This window comes from Vespa velutina, chromosome 9 (genome assembly GCF_912470025.1).
Source record: "Vespa velutina chromosome 9, iVesVel2.1, whole genome shotgun sequence".
In the NCBI taxonomy this organism is placed as follows: domain Eukaryota; kingdom Metazoa; phylum Arthropoda; class Insecta; order Hymenoptera; family Vespidae; genus Vespa; species Vespa velutina.
This window is the reverse complement of record NC_062196.1, coordinates 7408540-7415533: the sequence shown is the minus strand read 5'-3', so window position 1 is coordinate 7415533 and position 6994 is coordinate 7408540.

Here is a 6994-nt window from a genome sequence, read left to right as displayed (position 1 = left end):
TCACTTTATTACTTATACAATATTTGGATTCAATAATCACATTGGACCACCAACACTTAAAATCGATTTACTTACTTACGTTCAGTTTCCACGCACGATCGCACAATTCTAAATATGTATATCTGATCGGTTCGCGTTATAATTGCAAACTGACCATAACGACATACTTCAATCTAGTATTTATTCGTTAACCAATGTATGTACCTATCGTACATACTTAATAACTTTTATAAAACGATTAGATCGTTTCTGTTGTATAGCGAGATAAGAATTGTTCTCCTATAATTTCGCACGATTTTTTTTTTCTTTTTCTTTTTTTTTTTTTTTTTTTTTTTTTTATTGCTGGAAGGGCAGGAGGGAAAGAAAAAGATAAAAAAAAAATTAACTTTGACACTTCTTTCTTAGGATATATTAAATATGATCTATGTATGTACTTAGGTCAATCACGTAAAAATATGTACGTATAACAAACATACTAAGTAGTACGACAATAACTATGTAAACGATTTGTACGAATTTACGTGAGTAGTAGAGAATATATTCTCATCTTTTTATTATATTTTTTTCTCCTCTCTTTCTTTTTTTCTTTCTTCCTTTCATTTTTTTTCTTTCTTTCTTTCTTTCTAAACTAAACGAAGAAAAAGGAAAAAAACAAGAACGAACGCGTAAGAAAATTTCTCTTCAACTCGGAGAACCGAAATTATCCTTAAATAAGAGAGAGAGAGAACCTTCGAAATGATTGTTTAATGATTGACACTCGCAAATGATTATTATAGAGAAACGTTTACGAACGATTTTATCATAACCGACGATAATACCCAACTATTTCGTTATTATTAAGTAACACATTAAATAAACGTTAAAAGAAATCTTTCTTCGTAGCTTAACTCTTGAACGTCTATTAGGTATTAAATAGAAAAAAAAAAAAAAAAAGAAAAAAGAAAAGAAAGAAAAACAAAATTAAAAAATTCTACAAAAGTATATCAACCGATTTGTCTGTCGTTTGTAAATTCACAGTGACAGAGATAGAGACAGTGAAAGAGAAAGAGAGAGAGAGAGAGAGAGAGAGAGAGAGAGAGAGAGAGAGAAAGAGAAAGAGACGCATGCCGTTCGTTCGAACATCGAGAGTTTCCTATCTCGATCTGAATTACCTTTCCAAAGCGAGTCGAGTATAAAACTCACCACCACAACGATTGACTAAGTCGACGACGACGACGACGACGACGACGACGACGACGACGACGAAGTAAGTAGTTATAACGATCTGTTTGATACACGCGTAAATGCTTATAGAAACAAGGAGCAGTAATGTTCTAGCCGAAGGGGGATACTACCTACCTACCTACCTACCTACCTACCTACCTACCTACCTACCTACTCTACCTACCTTTACGAGTACAATAATTACATTGTTTATTAACTCATTCCGCGATCGGAGACCTCGCCCCTCGCTCAACCCCTCGCACCCTACCCACCTCCTCCCCTTCCAGTCCCTCCCCCACATCCCCTTCACCCCCGATTTTTATTTTTCTTCTCTCTCTCTCTTTCTCTCTCTTTCTCTCTCTCTCTCTCTCGGTAGAACGATACGAAGAGATCGAGTATGCAAATACAAATAGGTATGTCCGCTTCGAACGTTTATTTATAGTTTGCTCCTGTATAGCGATGCGTGTGGCATCTGAAAAATGTGAAAAAGGCACGGTGAACGTTCACAGGAATGAAACGACGGAAAGAGAGAGAAATAAAGAAAGAAAGAGAGAGAGAGAGAGAGAGAGAGAGAGAGAGAGAATAATTCAACGACAAATCGAAGGACAAATAGAAATATTCAAGATTCTAAAATTGTTCAACTAGTAATTTATATCTCTTGAACATTGTTTTATCATGTAACTTGAATATATAGTATTATCTAAAGTATATCGTATCATTTAACTCTTCGTTTATCGAGGAATAATGTTCTATTCAAAAGCGAGACCTAGATAATCATCATTCTTATGCATATTAAACATTTCTTTGGCCTCTGTTCTCTTTTCATAGTTCCTGCTGGCACTTATGTTAATTTTTATCTCACAGATATTTTACCTTACTACGAAACGTTTCGGTAGTAGAACAATCGTTAATGTAAATAATAGGAAGTGTGTAACCTCGTTTTAAAATATTCTTTTACTAGTCTGTTACCTAAAGGAAATGGAAAGAGAGAAAGAGAGAAAGAAAGAAAGAAAGAAAAAAAAAATAAAAGAAAAAGAAAAGAGAATAGAAAAAAGAAAAAAAAGTGAGGAGACTCTTTCTACACGTATCGCCTAATAAATTATGAAATCTATTATTACATATTATGAACATGTACGATGAAATACATTATATATATATATATATATATATATATGTAAAAATATCATCGAGAAAATAAATCGACGAAAATTTTTTTTCTCTTTATACATATTCATCCAACGAATAATACAAAATTTTGACGTAAGCAATTAATTAAAGAAAATATATTTCTAAGTTCATTAAACATTGTTACATTTTGTATTGTCTTGATCGATGAAACAGACACGTTTACTCAGCTGATTCCCGTTATTACACACGTTCGGCCGTACTACAAGCAAATAATATAACACGCATAACACGCACGCACGTACGCGCGCACGTACGCACGCACACATGCACGTACGCACACAGATCTAACTACATAATTAAGTTCGTACCTCGGAAGCAACAATATTATTACATCGTTCTAGCCGTGGATTTATGTTCCAATTATTTCTCATCAAAAAGTATCAACAAGGATAATTCCTTATTCTCGATATCATGTTCGAAAAAGAAGATAAAAAAAAAAAAAAAAAGAGAAAAAAGGGAAAGACAGAGAGACAGAGATAGAGAGAGAGAGAGAGAGAGAGAGAGGGAGAGAGAGAGAGAGAGAGAAGAAAAAAAAAACAAAAAGAAAAAAAAAAACGATTTTCACGAGCAAACGAATATAAAATGTAATATCAAATATCTGTTTATCATTCTATTTATTTCCATCGTGCAATGAGTAACACCGTTTGTAATAACGGCAGATGTACGTAATGTTAATACATAATTTATCTAGTATTTATACAAATATAAATGAATAATAAATATAAAAAAGAGATATACACACACACACACACACATATGTATATAAATATATATGTAAATATATATATATATATATATATATATATATATATATATATGTACGGTGAACCAGGAACACGAGAAACAGGTTCCAAATGCGAGTACCGTAGATCCTTAAGACATCATCGAAGCGAATGGTAACCAGCTTCGGCCGCTGGTCAGGATTTCACTGTAAATGTCAACCGACGGCACGTAAAACGTCTCACCGATTTGAAGGAAAGTCGTTCGCGAGCAAAAGAGTAGAGAAAGAGAAAGAGAAAGAGAAAGAGAAAGAGATAAAATAAATAAATAAATAAAGAATGAAAAAAAAAACAAAAAAAAGAAAAGAAAAGAAAAGAAACAAAGAACGAACGAAAGAATGAAAGAAAGGAAGGAAGAGAGAAGAAGGATAACTCGACTCTTAACATTGCATGGTTCACGCGTGTAATTTCTGAGAGAATCGACGAGTCGTGAAATCGCGAGCAGTGGTGGTTGGTCCAACTCACACGTATACATATATGTGTGTGTGTGTGTGTGCACGCGTGCGCGCGCGCGTGTGTGTGTGTGTGTATGTTTGTACGTAAATAAATCTATGCATATAGCTATGTACGTACTTACGTTGAAATCTTTCTAAATAATACACTCAAACGTATAAGTATATTTATAAGTATGTGAGTGTGTTTGTGGCGTCAGAATACGCGAAGCGTGCGTCGTCGAACAAACAAGTGCAACTAGGCGATAAATCGATATTGTTATGGAGGTGCCACGGAGCACGAAAATCGTAAACTTTCCAGGTGCCTCGAGAGTAATAATTTCAGGCACGGTAACCTTTTGTTTATGATATTTCACTTTCTATATGAGCGGTTCTACGTGTACATGTCCTTCCATGTATTTATTTATATATATATATATATATATATATGTGTGTGTGTATGTGTGTGTGTCGTATGTATCTAGGAACATTGAAATAGCAAACTCAACTCGTTGCTCCTGTCTTTCTCTTTCTCCCTGTCCTTTTCATCTGCTCCTTTCCTCTCACCTCCTTCTCTCCTCCTGATCCTCCTTTTTCTCCTTAAACCACCTTCGCCATAACCCTCTTCTTTCTATATTCTTCTTTTTTTTCTTTTTCATCTCGTCCTGTTCACTTTGTTACGTTCTGATCCTGTTGGCTATGAGCACCGAATATAATAAGCTCCTACGCACCTAACTAAGTATATATGTTAGATAGTGCATGATTCCTTAACCGGACTCGTTTAAATCGCCTCGTTTATATTTAGAAATACGGAAAGTTGAACGGTCGTGTTCGTATGTGTCTAATTAATGCGACTATTAACGCGATTACGCGATCACCGATACAAGGTGCAATCTCTTTCTCTTTTTCTTTTTTTTCTCTTTTTCTCCTTTTCTCTCTCTCTCTCTCTCTCTCTCTCTCTCTCTCTCTCTTTCTGTCGCTCTGTCTCTCTCTCTCTTTCTCAAGACGAGTTATTACGCAAAGCCGGAAATTATTTTTGTCCTTTATATCGCCGAGAGATACTAGTGTATCGAATGTAACGGTATCGATATGCCAATGACATAAATTCTCTGGCCCGTTTTGTTTCTATCTTTCTTCTTCTTTTTCCTTTTTTCTCATTTTTCTCTTTTCTTTCGTTCCTTCTTTTTGTTTCTTTTCTTTTTGTTTTTTTTTTTTTTTTTTTTTTTTTTTTTTAATTTTTTCTTTTATCTTTGACAACGCACTCGATTCGATTACGAAGAAAAGAAATGTTTAATGATATTAAAAAGGCTCGCAACAACGGAAAATAATTATTTTTATTAGGAATGTTGTTGCGTTAATAAATAAGAGTTGAGAGAGAGAGAGAGAGAGAGAGAGAGAGAGAAAGAGGGAATGAGAGAATGAGAGAGAACGTAATTTCACGTTATGGAAATTGCTTGTATCCTGATACGAATGAACATTTTGCACGGTGTCCGACGTTAAAAATTGCGACAGTATTTTAATGCTGTCCGACAACCCCCTACCCCGAACCCTCTATACTTTACCCTACCCTACCCTATCCTATCCTACCCTATCCTATCCTACCCTACTACACGTTTGCACGGATATTCCATCTTCCGTGACGAGCTCGACGATCTCATCTCACCCCTCGTTTTCGGTGAAAAAATGCAAGCCCCTCGAAAATTGACCGGAGAAGAGAAAAGAAAGGGAGGTGAGGGAGAGAGAGAGAGAGAGAGAGAGAGAGGGAGAAAGAGAGAAAAAAAAGGAGGAAAGAAAGAAAGAAAAACGAATACATTCTGCCAACGCAGCTGTCACTTTTCTTATCTCATCGGCTTTTCTTTATCATCGAACTAATTCGTCCAATCGTTATCTGTCCATTAATAGGACAAACGAGTTTTCGAATTAGAACATTTATCGAAGAACAAATGCGACGATACCATTTAGATTTCGATCTTTTACTCTCGTACAATTGATTCATAGTCCAGAGATATCTAATACCAAAAAAAAAAAAAAAAAAAAAAAGAAAAAAGAAAAAAAGAAAGAAAAAGTAAAACCATTTATCCAAACGAAAATAAGGTCTTACCATCAAACTAGGGTACATTAATCCGACCAATCTAATTCTCAACAAACCCTTTTTACACACACACACATACACACACACATATATACGCGGACACGAGTACACATAAGGCGTACCCTTCTCATAATCATTCGTCTTAACCGATATTTCTCATCGTCTCACCCTTCTAAATCGAAATGAAGTATAAAAAAAAAAAAACAAGAAAAAAAAGAGTAAAATTAAAAAAAAAAAAAATATATATATATATGTATATATATTTAAACAATGCTAAAATATTCGAAGATACAGGTGAGGGTGTTGAGATGAAGGGGAAGGTAGAAGGACAAGTTTCGTGTTACTTTTGAAAGCTTGAAAGAAGTATGCCCCATCTCCACGATCCTTGACAAGAGAGATATTCTCTCTCTCTCTCTCTCTCTCTCTCTCTCTCTCTCTCTTTCCTTCTCTCTCCTTCTCTCTCTCTCTCTCTCTCTCTCATTCTCTATATCTATCCATCTCTCTCTTTCTCTGGACGAAACATAATCGTTTTTGCAGTCGGTCCGGTTCTCCGGCCGGCACCGACCTACCGGAACGCGAGGAACCCGCCCAGCATCATCTCCATCGAGGACCGGGTACGAAGTGCTGGAATATCCAGCGTGCCGGTATGCCGGTGCTGCGTCGTTCTACGGTTAAAGGAGGAGAGGGAAGAGGAGGAAGAGGAGGTGGACCAGAAGAGAAGGAGGAGGAGAAGAAGGAGGAGGAGGAAAAGGAGGAGAAGGAGTAGGAGGATGAGGTGGACGACGAGAGGAAGGAGGACGGAGGGAAGGAGGGAGGGCGGGAGGGAGGGAGGGGAAAGTCGAATGGAGAATGGAGGGGAAAACGTGGTTGGCCCGAGCCTCCTAGAACGATGGTGGGGAAAACTTGTGGTGGCAGGAGCAGGAGCAACGTTAAACCCCAATGGCGTAGAGTTTACAAAGAATATAGTCAAATCGATCTTAAATAAATCGAATCGAATCGAATTCTGAAATAATATTTCACGTTTCACGCCAATGTCGAAGCCAGTTTCCACGTCTCCCCTCTCACTCACTCACTCACTCACTCACTCATTCTCTCTCTCTTTCTCTCTCTCTCTCTCTATCTTTCTTTCTGTCCCTCCCGCTGCCCCTGCCTCTTTCCCCTATCCCCTTCCCCTTCCCCGTCCTCGTCCCGTCACCGCGGTGCGACGGCGGCAACGGCGACGGCGTTAGTGGCGTCGAGGCGCCCCTTTCAGTACGAAGCCGACGACCGGGCCAGCTGCACCCGTTGCACCTGTCGTCCCG